Source organism: Myotis nattereri (genome assembly GCF_964212035.1).
Source record: "Myotis nattereri genome assembly, chromosome: Y".
Classification (NCBI taxonomy): Eukaryota; Metazoa; Chordata; class Mammalia; order Chiroptera; family Vespertilionidae; genus Myotis; species Myotis nattereri.
In genome coordinates, this window is record NC_138094.1 from 30,843,638 (window position 1) to 30,857,632 (window position 13,995).

A 13,995-nucleotide genomic window follows, 5' to 3' on the forward strand; every position below is an offset into this window, starting at 1 on the left:
GCTTGAACCCTGAGTGTTGCTGACTGGTGCACAGATCAGATTAGACCTAGGGGTACTTAACAGGTTTTGATGGAGAACTCCTTTTATGCCTCCTGTGTGTGATAGAGGAAAGAGGTGGGCTTTCAGGTTAGTTAAAGGATTTGAAAGAATTTCTTTCATTTGCATTAGAAAAGAGTAGTGAAGTTTGCCTCTGCATGCATTAAACTCTTCTGAAATTTGTGCTCTTAGTCCATTCCATAGAATTAATATGGTATTAACTACATGTGTACAAAGAAAAGAAAGAACAATTTAAAATATCTTTAGCTGCTTTTGCTAAGTGAGATGGGAAAACTTACTGTTGATAATCACCAGGCTTTTTTACCTTCTTAGTTATAGCTCAACCACCTCCTGAACTGGTAAATTTGCAGAAACAGTTGAAGGAAGCAGGAGCTGCTTTCGTGTTAAGGCATAAGAAGTTTGAAACTCACAAGGAGGCTCTGCAGAGACAGCTGCAAAGTGAAGTGAGTACTGATCTTTATTTGGTCGGGTGTTAGTCTGATCCACTGTGTACACATGTAAGCTTGGTGTGTGTCACACCAGTGTAAATCAGATTGGTTTTAACATCAAAAATTATCCCCCACTATTCTAAGGTAACCTTCTCACCTGAGAAATTCTTGGGTGATGATATAACTATATTTATAACAGTAATAAAATCCCAAGGAAAGCGCACTCATAAACAGAAATTGTCCCAGTCTCGGTTGTGCCCTCTAGTAATGTCTCTTGATTCTTGCCCTGTGACTTAGAATTGTTGACACTCTGGTGTCTGCCTCCTACCTTATAGAACTGTTCTTAGAGATGAGTGCAAATGGAGGTGGCAAACTTGTTTGTGTGCTCTATTGTTTTCTAGGGACCTGTGGACCACAGGCATGAAGCTGCTCAGAATGGGCAAAATGGAAAAGAGAATAAGCCCTATAAAAGACTTGTTCCTTTTGAAGTGAACTGGGATTTCTTTTACATTGATTTCTTCCCTTCTTTAAATCTTTTCAGACTGAGCATTCTGCAAAGCTGAAGGCCCGGATATTAAATTATGATGCTTCTGTAAGGAGGTTAACTATGCAGGTGGCTGATTTAAAATTGCAACTGAAGCAGATTGAGACAGGTTAGAGAGATTTTTAACTTACAAATGTGTATGTGTAAAACTTCCAGTATATATGGAAATGTAATGATCACTACTGAAGTTTCAGTAATTCTCATAGTAGGGGAAAAGCCATAGAAATATGTCATCTTAGAAGTAAAAACTCTGTCCATTTCAGGAATACCAACCAGTCAGTCATCAGCTAACGTGACTTGCTTTTATAGGTTCCTTTGGCTTGGAAGAGCCTTGTACCCCAAATAAGAAAGGTGTAATGGCACAGAGGTTCCCAAATTCATGGACCTTGGTTTTTCTTTTATATTTGTTACCTTGATAATAAGATCAATCTGACCCTTCAGGGTTTTTACGTGTTCCTTGAGAGATGAGTAAAATATGTGAGAAGCAGGGTGACTTATGTCACTCTAGAGGCCTGGTGCATGAATTTGTGCATGGGTGGGGTCCCTCAGTGTGGCCTGTGGGGATTGTGCTGAAACTGGCAGTCCAGCGCCACCTGCTGCTACTGCCTACCACTCTCGCTCATCCTGATCCTGCTGCACCTGCTGCAGGCTCACGCCCAGTCAGTCCTGATCAGGAGAAGCTCGTCTGCTGCAGTGGCGCTTGCCTGCATCTGGCGCCTGTCCCAAAGGGTATGGGATGGAGGGGCGGTGGGGGGAGAACGCAATCTGCCCTTTGGGCAGGTGGTGGGATGCCCTTGCCTGCCCAGGATCCAGATCTGTCCCTGACGTTCGCAGGGATTGTCAAGATTTCTTCCTTGCAGAGTGTCTAGGGAGGGGAAGCAGCTGCGGTGCCTGAGGCCAACTTTCAGGAGGCTAGTGGCCCTGTGCTAGTGGTACTGGTCTGTTGGTGCCTGGCCTGTTCTCTAGAGATTGGACCTGCAGGACTACTGAGGGAGTGAGTGGCTACTGCTGCTGGCTGGTGGGCCTCCAGGAACAGGTCAGTCAGCAGAGCGGCACTCCCCCTGTGGGAGCGCACTCACCACCAGGGGGCAGCTCCTGCGTTGAGTGTCTGCCCCCTGGTATGAGTACATGTCAGAGTGACTGGTGGACCTGTCATTCAGTTGCTTTAGATAGAGGTTAGTATATATCACATTGATTATATACAGTGTTTATGTTTTTGCACCTCAATTTTGAAGTTACTGATTAACCTTGGTTGGACACATTTAACTTCTTTGCGATAACCATTATAATAACCTGGTTATTAACAGGGAAGGAGTAAAAGGAAGATTAGGTAATAGAGACATGCCATTTATACAGCTTTGCCAGGGAATTGCAGTTAATAGTCTCCAAGTTTATTACCTAAAGATCACTGTGGGAAGGCACTAGACAATGGACCCATGCCCAGTGAGGTCTGCATGACGTGGGATGTTGCTTATCTGTTAGTCAGTCACACCAGGGAATAAGTCAGTAGCCAGAAATAGGCATGCCACCGCAAGTACAGGAATATTTAATTTTTAAGCTCCTGAACAAAGAAGCCCCTCTCTCTCGCTGCTCACCTCAGATTCCCAGCTTATGGTGTTCTTACCTCCCTCTACTCATCCTGTGACCCACAGCCATGTAGACTTCACACAGTGTACTGATGTACTAAATGTAGCCTGACACTAAATCATGCCCTGCTCCACCATGGAATGGACACTCTGGATACTGGCCCTACTCTTTGATTCTGCTGGAGCCCCGTCTGCACTCTTTTCAGGACTAGGCTAAGGGACATTGAACCCTGCAGACCAGAAAATATAATTACACACCAATAAAATACATTCATTCTCCCATGGGAGTCTTAGAAAAGTCTTTTTCTAAAGATACTGCAAGAGCCACCCACTACCACTAAAGTCGGAAAAATTTGACCCAGTGATTTCTCCAGCTACAGTTGGACCTCAGTTTCCTCATTTGCAATGGGGATATGAATATCTACTTTGCCATGGTGAAGAAGGCAAAATGAGATGGCTCTCAGTTGAGTGCCTGCAACACATCAGATACTCAGAAGGATTACTGCTATCATGTTACTGCATGTTTGCCCTGAGGATGCATACTGCCTGCCTCTTCTTCATAACAGGTGTACTGAAGCTGAGATACAAAGCTCAAAAAGAAAGTTTCTGTGTGTTAGCAGTTGAACTGGTTTCCACATTTCCTGGCCTGGAGCCTTCCTCAGTTCCTATTTGTACTCACTCCTCCTCAGTTCCTTTTCCCATCTTCCACGCTAGTTTCATTTTTATCTCGACTCCTTCCCTGTTCCTTATTTTCTCTCAAGCCTATTTGCTAAACTGCCCACAGCTGAAATCACAGTGATCTCGAAAGATGAATAGTTTGAGGATGGAACCTTTTCAAACACATGCATTGCCCTGGAGGCATTGCTGGAGAGTAGCGGCCACAAGACTGGCTATGCATGTTCAGGTTTTGCTTAGGGAGTCCCAGCATCTGTACACCTCCCTACCTGTATGACCTAGCCTTAGCTCCCCAGGTGTAATGTGGGAGGAGCAGAGTTGTTAGTCTTGTTGTGGCTGCAGGTCCTCATATCCTTATCTGAAAACTAGAGGCCTGATGCATGAAATTTGTGCACTCACCTTCGGTGGCTCGCCTCGGACCTCGCAGCTGTGGCTTTGTCTGGAAGGTTGTCCAGAAGGATGTCTGGAAGGTCATTCGGCTGTCCGGTCTAATTAGCACATTATGTTTTTATTATCGACTAGAGGCCTGGTGCACAAAATTCCTGCAGTCAGGCGGAAGGGGCCCCCCAGCCTGGCCTGTGCCCTCTCAGTTCTGGAGCCCCACGATAGATCGCCCCAAAGATGTAGGCTCTTGGATGAATTGCCCCAAAGAGGTAGGCTGGAGTAGGGTCCCTGCCTGCAGGCATGTAAAGCCTCGGGACCCCCAGTGCTAGAAGCTAAGACCAGCAGGTCATAATAAATGCGAGAAATTCACCAGAAGGCTGATGGGCTTCGATATTCAGCAGGGCTGAAAATCTGCAAATTATTACCTGCTGCTAGAGGAAAGGCCAAAAGCAGTTCCTCTAACCTGATAATTTTTTCCTGTTTATCAAACCTGACCTTTGATATGTGTGTTTATTTTGCTAAAGGGCAAAATGTGTAAATAAAAAGCCATGGGTCCAGAAATTCGGCAAGCCACTCCACTAGAGAGCTGGTTTCCGCCTGGCTTTCCCCCATGCCTTCCAAATTTATACTTCTTGTCCAGTGTATCCATTTATGTGTCAGCCCCTTCTCCAAATTCCTGAACCCTTGATGCAAAAAGACTGCGGCACCCCAGGCCACGCCATGTGGAGCTAGCTGCCAGGCCCCACCTCCGTGCACACAGCATCAAGTCTGCGCCCACCTGTGCACGCAGCCTCCTGATGATGGATGTGATGGGCATGAGGGCATTGCGGCGTGAGGGCTTAACAACCACATAAACTTATATTAGCATAGATAGATTGGGCCCTATAGTGGTTTTGCCATAGCCCTGGGAGTTCTGGGGCAGCATCCTTTAGTGAACCATGTTTGCAGTCAAATATGTGACTATCCATGCTGGGTAGAATAAATAAAGGTAATGAATGGATTTGCATCAGTTCAGGTAAAGTTTATCAACAGTGAATTCAGGTCTGCTTAGGCTTTGTTACCAAATTTATGAATATGATTGTGGATCGTGGGTTGTGAGATAATATCATGCATTAAGAAGGAAGGCCTAGCTCTGGCTAATTTTGTTCAGTGGTTAGAGCGATGGCTTGCAGACCAAAAGATGGTGGGTTCCATTCCTGTCAACCACATATACCTCAGTTGTGGGTTTTCTCACCATCTTTGGTTGGGGGTGCATGTGGGAGGCCAAGTTGAGGTGTCTCTCACATCAGTGTTTCTCTTCTCTCTCCCTATTCCTCTACTCTTCCCTTTCACTCTTCAATGGAAAATACATCTTTAAATGAGGACTAAAAAAAAGGCCTAAAAACAAGGTCTGTGAAGTTATAACTGGTACATAAAGCTCTCAAAAAATGCTAATAAATAAGAATTGGCTTCAGAAATTGTTTAGTGTGCATATTTGTTCTTATTAATACCTCTCTCTTCATTTAAAAAAAAATATCAAGCATATTTGAATTTTTTTTCCTGCTCATTGGTCACATTATTTTCATTTAGCCCCCAGCCAAAGCCATCTCTGTTTCATCATTCTGCCAGCAGATTTATGGTGTCTCCTACTGGTGAAACAAGCAGGGATTTCTTGAAAAAAAAAATCATCTCAAACAGGAAAAGCTGATGGGAGAGACAGTTACACCAAGGATCATAAATCATCCAAATACAAGCACAGTTGTTTGCTCCCACATTTCTGATCTTTAGTTTGTAATCACACCAAGGCAAGAATGAAAGAGCTAGAGCAAGAGATTGATTGCTTAGAAAAAGCTTTCTTCGGTATTCTGTTGCTAGAAGCCCACTAGCATCTAAGAGTCTGCCTCCACTCATTTAGGTAAGCTTCTGCAGAAAGGGTTTCAGGACTTTCATGGTCCTTTTATCTGAGTACGAGTGAGTGAGCTGTAGAGAGCAAGAAGGAGGAGAAGTCTATGCTTGCTGTACCTGGGAAATCTTTAGCCTGAGTAGCTTCATCCTCACTGCACCTATGGTTGCCTGCTTACCAGAGACTTCTCCCCTGTGACATAACATTGTGGGAGGCAACGGGTTAGAGCAAGTTCAGCATTTTGCTTGACATGCAGACGTGTTCAGAGAATGGTAATCAATGGCTTTTCCCTTACTGCTGATTAGTTTTATTATTAATACTGAATCCTTAATAATGTGGGTCAGTTATACGTCATACTCAACTATTTGCAAGGATAATAGAATTTCTTTTCAAATTAAACTCCTTGGGAACCATGTTGCTGTTTTCACTGTGTAATTTGTAATACTCTTGTCCTGATACCTTTTGCCCTTTAGGTCTGGACCAATCCCAGTCCTTTGCTTTTCCCAGTCCTTGTCCTGAAAGAATGCTCCCGCCTTCAGCAACTGAATCTAGGCACAGCCTTTCCATCCATTCACTCTCAAGCCTTCTGGAGCAGAAAGCCAAGTAAGTTCCACATTCTGATTGGCCCAGCCAAGTCTGGTTAGCTGAATGGCCCTGACTTTGCGTTGTTTTAAAGTGACGCTCAAGACCATGTGGAGTGTAGAATCAGATTGTAAGATGATGTGTAATCTTCAAGAATCATCTGAATTATTTGGGGAAAATTCCTTTTAGCAAATAATTAATTTTTCCTTGTTTGCTAAACCTGATGTGTACACAGTGCACTATGGTAGCAGTAAGCATTTTCATAGTTCTATGAATAGACTTGGTTTATAGAAATAAAAAAGCAACATACAAAATCTACAGAAGCAAATTCAGTTTATTTTTAAACTTGAAGTAGTTTCACACATTTTAATTTTAAAGTCCTTCAAAAAAAATAAGTCAGTTAAAAAATATTTGGGCATTTAGTCCAAACAAAAGTCTAATTTGTCTATTGAGATAAATACTGAATTGGTAGTGGGTTGTAGGGTCTGATTGCTGAAGTAGAATGGCGTATGTAGAAGTTGGGTGGCGGGTCACCCAGGCTGGGATTGAGGCGCATAGGAGACTCCTGTCTGTGCTTGATCCATATGGACGGCACTCTGACTCCTTAGTTCTGGGCTCCAGGCTGGACATCTGTCTGCATATTTTGATTCACTCCCAGTGTACAGAGTTGAAAACTGCCACATGTGTCCATCATGGTCCTAATGCGTGTAATGTGCATTTATTTATATTGCTTTCTCATGATAAAGCCAAGAGGAGAAACAGCACACCCATGTGGGAGTTAGGGCACTTGGATGCACATGGGGCTTGTAGTTTTGCATCTTCAGCTGACTCATACTGATGCTGTGCAGAATTTGTTCTTTTCAAAAACGTTTTGTGGTTCTTGAAAATATAAAAGCATTGAGAGTGCCACATTATTTCTTGTCAGCAATATAATACCTGCCTCACAGTGTAAGGTGGTTCTGCAGAGTGCCCAAGCTAATGTCTTGATTACTTGGAATGATGCCAGTTGCATGGAGCGTGCCCAGTGCAGGACAGCTTTCATTTTCACAGAGCACAGTTCATTCTCTAGAGCAGCGGTTCTCAACCTGTGGGTCGAGACCCCTTGGGGGTCAAATGACCCTTTCACAGGGGTCGCCTAAGACCATCGGAAAACATATATATAATTACATATTGTTTTTGTGATTAATCACTATGCTTTAATTATGTTCAATTTGTAACAATGAAAATACATCCTGCATATCAGATATTTACATGACGATTCTCAACAGTAGCAAAATTACAGTTATGAAGTAGCAACGAAAATAATTTTATGGTTGGGGGTCACCACAACATGAGGAACTGTATTAAAGGGTCGCGGCATTAGGAAGGTTGAGAACCACTGCTCTAGAGCCTTTTCCAGAGTCACAAAGGCTTTTCTTAGCCCTGTGCTCTTGGTTTTACCTTATTACAACTTCACACTCATGAATTTTATTCTTTCAACCCAGTCTTTATCAAAGACAAACTGGAGTTCAAGACAGACATGAATTTTCAAATGTGGATGAACTATCTTTTGAGGATAATGAGGAATTTGGATCATCTTTTGAACGTAAGTTTAAATGTAAGTACCAGTTTTTAACAGTTGAAAATGTAGAAAGCTAAGTCTTGGTGAAATATATCCATTGTTAAGTCAAAGGCCTTAAAAATTACAACATTTGTATTTTGTGATAAAAACATGGATACAGATATATTACCTTTTTTATATCACAGATTTTGATGGGTCTATTTGAGTGTTACTTTTTTTAATTTTCAAGATAACCAATAATTTCAAAGTTGGAGCTAAGCTCACAAGTGAACCCTTAACTTAATTTACCAAGTTTGGGATTGCCTCAGATTAAAATACCTGATTTTTAATTTTTTTTCTTTTTATGGAATATGAAGATGCTAAGTTATTTAAGTTATACAGATTCAGATGACTGCATCAGATGTAGAAACCTCATTCTTAGTGAATGAATGGAGGTGAAAGTATATTAGCTTCCTTATCTGAAAACTGGAGGCCTGGCTCTGGCTCTGCCTTAGATTGTTCTCTGGGAGAATACTGCTTATGTATAAAATTAGGATATAGAATCAGTCAGCTCTCAGGTTCTCTCTAGCCTAGGAAATCTTTATATTTGCATATAATCTGTAGTTTTGCATTGTGAGCTTCATTGTCAAATCTGAAAGTACTCTACTTTGAACAGTTAAATGAAAGAGCTTAGTAAAATTGGTAAATTCTTTGCAACTAACTTTTTAACAATTTTGTTAAGGCTTTACTATCTAAATGGAGTTCATATAATGATCAGCAAGTCAGGTGAATTCTGTCACTTTCCTGTTGGGTTATAAATCTAGTTTTGGAAACAAATCTAATTCTTTTAAGTGTAATAACACTTTGAGAAGCAAATAGATTGTCAAGTGGTATGCTGAAAGTCTTAGGATTAATTCTGTAGGAAAAGATCTGGCTTGGTTGCTTTGGCTGAGACTTGAGCGCAGCCAAAGTTACCCCCATACTGCCCTGCCTTCTTTTGCTGTTGTTAAGGACTCCTGGGACACTCATTTGTACCTATTATAGATGCAGCAGACATGCCGATACAGTTTGAAGTGAATGGCCTCCATCCTGCTGGTGACATGCCTCCCTTGGGAACTGCCTTGGGTGCTCCTCCTGCCAGACCTATCTCCTCTCATTACCCAAGTAAGTTTTCCTTGGTTGTAACTACAGATAGTATGATAGCTACTAAATGCCAGCCTGTTCCTAGTGAGTTATTTCATTTATTGAGGGAGGACCTTTATAAGCATAAATTATTCAAAGTCTTAGAGTTGAGTATTGCCATTGTTAATACATTTCTGAAATAAATTTGAACATGTAAAGAGGAGAAAATTAAAGGAGTTGCTTCTCATTAATCTTCCCCAACAGTGGCTTTTTTAAAAAAAAATCTTTATTGTTGAAACTATTACAGAAGTCCCCTTCTTTCCCCCATTGACCTCTTCCAGCCTGCTCCTGGCACACGCCCGCCCCCCCCTCCCACACACACACACAGGCCCTCACCATCCCATTATTTGTGTTCACTCATTATGCATATATGCATACAAGTTCAATGATTGAGCTCTTCCTACCCACCTCCCCTCCCCTGACTTCCCTCTGAGGTTTCACAGTCTGTTCCATGCTTTTATGTCTCTGGGTCTATTTTTGTTCATCAGTTTATTTTGTTCATTAGATTCTACACATGAGGGAGATCATGTGATACTTATCTTTCTTTGACTGGCTTACTTCACTTAGCATAATGTTCTCCAGGTCCATCCATGCTGTTGCAAATGGTAAGAGTTCTTTCTTTTTTACTGCCACACAGTATTCCATTGTGTAAGTGTACTATAGTTTTTTTTTTATCTACTCATCTGCTGATGAGCACTTAAGGCTCATTCCAAATCTCAGCTACTGTAAATTGTGCTGCTGTGAACATAGGGGTGCAATTATTCTTTCTAATGAGTGCATTTGGTTTCTTAGAATATATTTCTAGAAGTGGGATCACTGGGTCAAATGGGAGTTCCATTTTGAATTTTTTGAGGAAACTATACTGTTTTCCACAGTAGCTACACCAGTCTGCATTCCCACCAGCAGTGTACTTTTCTCCACATCCTCGCCAACAGCTGTCATTTGATTTCTTGATGATAGCCACTCTGACAGGTGTGAGCTGGTACCTTATTGTTGTTTTGATTTGCATTTCCCAGATGATTAGTTACTCTGAGAATTTTTTCATATGTCTCTTGGCTTTCTGTATGTCCTCTTTGGAGAAGTGTCTATTTATGTCCTTTGCCCATTTTTTAATTGGACTGTTTACCTTGTTTTTGTTAAATTGTATGAGTTCTCAATATATTTTGGAAACTGACTCCTTATTGGATGTATCATTGGCAAATATGTTCTCCCATGCAGGAGACTCTCTTGTTATTTTCTTTTTAAAAAAATACTTTTATTGATTTTTTACAGAGAGGAAGGGAGAGGGATAGAGAGTTAGAAACATCGATGAGAGAGAAACACCGATCAGCTGCCTCCTGCACACCCCGCACTGGGGATGTGCCTGTAACCAAGGTACATGCCCTTGACCAGAATCGAACCTAGGACCCTTCAGTCCACATGTCAACGCTCTATCCACTGAGCCAAACCAGTCAGGGCTCTTGTTATTTTCTTGATGGTTTCTTTTGCTGTGCAGCTGCTTTTTATTTTGATGTAGCCCCATTTTTCTATTTTCTTCTTAGTTTCCTTTGCCCTAGGCATTGTATCCATAAACATGTTGCTGTGTAAGATGGCTGAGATTTTGGTGCCCGTGATTTCTTCTAGGATTTTTATGGTTTCCCAACTTAAATTTAAGTCTTTTATCCATTTTGAGTTTATTTTGTGTATGGTGTAAGTTGGTCTTATTTCATGTTTTTGCATATATCTGTCTAATTATCCCAACACCATTTCTTGAAGAGACTGCCTCTGCTCCATTGTATGCTCTTGCCTCCTTTGTCAAATACTAGTTTAGTATAGTGGTGTGGGTCAATTTCTGGGTTCTTAGTTCTGTTCCATTGCTCTGTATGCGATACTTGTACCAGTACCAGGCTATTTTGATTACAGTGGCTTTCTAGTATAACTTGATATCTAGTATTGTTATTCCTCCAACTTTTCTCTTTCTCAAGCTTGCTGCAGCTTTTGAGGTCTTTTTTGGTATAATTTTTAGAGTATTTTTCTAAGTCTGTGAAATATGCCATTGGTATTTTAATAGGTATGCATTGAACCTAAAGATTGCTTTGGGTAGTATGGACATTTTGATGATATTTATTTCTGCCAATCTATGAACATGGTATATTCTTCCTCTGGTTTATATCTTCTTCTACCTCTTTTTTCAATGTGCTATGGTTTTCTGAGTATAGGTATTTTACCACTTTGGTTAAGTTTATTCATAAGTCTCAATTTGTTGTTGTTGTTGCAGTGCTAATTGGGATTGTTCTTTTATTTCTCTTTCTGAGCGTTCAATATTGGTATATAAAAATGCCATAGTTTACTGGGTGTTAATTTTATATCCTGTTATGTTGCATCCCTGGCTTCCTATTCTTAGGGAAAATGGTTTTAGTTTTTAGCCATTGAGTATGATATTGGCTGTAGGTTTGTAATATATGGCTTTTTAATATGTTGAGGTATGATCTATTTCTACTTTACTGAAAGTTTTTATCAAAAAAGGGTGTTGGATTTTGTCATGCTTTTTCTGCATTGATTGAAATGATCATGTGATTTTTGAGTGTTACAGTCTGTTAATGTGATATATCACATTTATTGATTTGTGGATATTGTACCAGCCTTGCATTCCTAGAATAAATGCCATTTGGTCATGATGTATGGTCTTTTTAATGTATTGCTGGATCTCATTTGCTAAAATTATGTTGAAGATTTTAGGGTCTGTATTCATCGGGGATAATTCTCTTTCTTTGTAGTGGCTTTATCTGGATTTGGGATTAGGGTAATGCTGTCCTCATAGAAAGTGTTCCTTTCCCTTGGATATTTGGAATAGTTGAGGAGATTAGGTATTAGTTTTTCTTTGAATGTTTGATAAAACTTCCCTATGAAGCCATCTGGACCAGGACTTCTGTTTGCTGGAAGTTATCTAATTACTGCTTCAATTCCATCAGTACTTACTGGCTTATTCAGGTTTTCTGATTTTTCCTGATTGAGTTTTGGAAGATTGTATTTTTCTTATTTGTCCATAGTCTGACAAAGCAGTTACCTTTTTGCTTAAGACAGTTCTTCAGAAACCATTCCATTTTGGGAAATCATAGTATAAAATTGAAATGGCGGTTAATACCCATATACATCTTCAATGTGATTGTAGTATGTTAATAATTCTTTGTTTCCTTCATGTCTTTAAAAAAAAAATAAGGACAGAAGAACCTTTATATTTCAGTTTTCAGAAGAGCTGATGACATTGGAGGAAAACTCGTCATCAAACTTGTCTGGCCCACTTTCTCTTTCTTCTTACTGTCTCTAATTTACACACTTCCCTCCCCTGTGTGGAATCAGGGAGGAAAGCTTTAGGGGGAGATTAGAGCTTTGTCTCATACTCCAGCCAGATCTTTTTCTCCTTGAACTAAAGAGTTTAAGCCGCAAGCTTGAAAGGAGATTTCTTAAGTAAAACCACCTCTTGTTTTTCCAGTGTTTGGATGGGACTATCATGTTCAACGCCTCTTGTAAGTAGTTTCTTGGTTTAAGTCAGCATACTCAGGGAGATGAGGAATTGCCAAACGAAACAAGAGACTTTGAAAGGATTGTTCTCACTGATTCCAGGGTACACCATCCTGTAAAGCACTCATTCAGCGAGACTTCATTGAGAACCTTCACTTCATATATGAAAACTCTATCACCCAATATCACCTCATTGATTTAATTGTGAAAAAAGAAAAACAAACACCTCCTGTGTACTGGGTGCTGGGCATACTGCAGTGGGACAACCCAAGCCCTTTCTTCATGGAGCTTCTAGTGGGAAAGTCAGCAGTCAGCTAGCCATCACCAAGACCTCTGATGGGATAGGTACTGAGTAGGGGCAGTGGCCACCCAAGAGTGGCTGTGATAGGTTGTTTCGCAGAGACCTGGGTGAGTAGGAAATAAAAATAATACAATAAAGGAAACCAACTGAGTTCATAGGTGTTCTATCTCAGAGATAGAATGAAAATTATAACAATGGCTTTTAAAATTATTCTTAAGTAATGTTTACATTGATCATTGAAAAATTCTCATATAATCATCATTTCCCCTCTTCGTTTGGATTCAAAGGGAAGTGAAAAAATCCAAAACTTGTTATCTTTGAGATGTCCAGTGGAAATACTAATTAGGTAGCTACAAAGTACAGTCATGCACCATTTTACAGCAGGTATATATTCTAAGAAACGTGTCCTTCGGGAATTCATTGTTGTGTGAACATCAGAGTGCACTTTTGTAAATCTAGGTGGTACAGCCTCCTGTACATCCAGGTAGCCTATTGCCCCTCCGGTACAAGCACATACAGCATGTTACTGTACAAAACAAGATTAAATCAAGCACAGGAGAAAATGACGCCATCGAGAGATGTAATAAACATGAGGTATATGAAGTTGCTGCCCATATAACATGGGATGCTGTTTCACAGCACACTTTTCTTTATCATTCGAAAAAAAAAAACAACCACTATCAAACAGTGATTAAAAGGGTAGTGTAGTAAATACATAAACCAGTGACATGGTCCTTTATTATATTTATTAAGTATTAGGTACTAGACGTAGTTGTATGTGCTGTACTTTTATATGACTGGCAGCACAGTGGGTTGGTTTACATTAGCATCTCCATAGACACAGGAGTAATGCATTGTATTACATTACCATGTGGTGATAGCCACACCACTTAGACAGTAGTGATTTTTCAGCTCCATTATAATCTTACCAGAGGCCTGGTGCATGATTTTGGGGGGTCCCTTGGCCTGGCTGGTGAACAGGGCCATCTTGTCCACTCCTGATCGGGGCCTACTGGCAGGGGTGGGGTCGCGGGAGCAACCATGGGAAGTTGTCTGGTCATGGGAGCTTGGCTGTGGGAGCACACTGACCACCAGGGAGCAGATTCTGCCTTGAGCATCTGCCCTCTGGTGGTCAGTGCACATCATAGCTACCGGCCAGTCTTAACCGTTGCTTGGACTTTTATATAGAGAGAAGATGGGACCACTGTCATATATGTGGTCTCTTGAATGAAATGTTGTTATGCAATGCACAGCAAAGATATAGTCCTTTTTTCTTCTTTATTGTTTAAAGTCAGCAACCAAACAGCATTTCTATTTTGAGATTGCTATTCCA

The 13,995-nt window shown here is 40.8% G+C and overlaps 1 pseudogene across 1 annotated transcript in view; it reads left to right on the top strand.

Moving 5' to 3' along the window:
- The window catches only part of LOC308512413 (centriole and centriolar satellite protein OFD1-like), a 96,332-nt pseudogene that overhangs the window by 66,529 nt on the left and 15,808 nt on the right, over positions 1 to 13,995 (top strand). The window contains exons 10-14 of the transcript in view: positions 370 to 500; positions 1,027 to 1,122; positions 6,035 to 6,159; positions 7,623 to 7,735; positions 8,729 to 8,842. The product of the transcript in view is annotated as a centriole and centriolar satellite protein OFD1-like (transcript). The remainder of the gene's footprint in view (positions 1 to 369; positions 501 to 1,026; positions 1,123 to 6,034; positions 6,160 to 7,622; positions 7,736 to 8,728; positions 8,843 to 13,995) is intronic.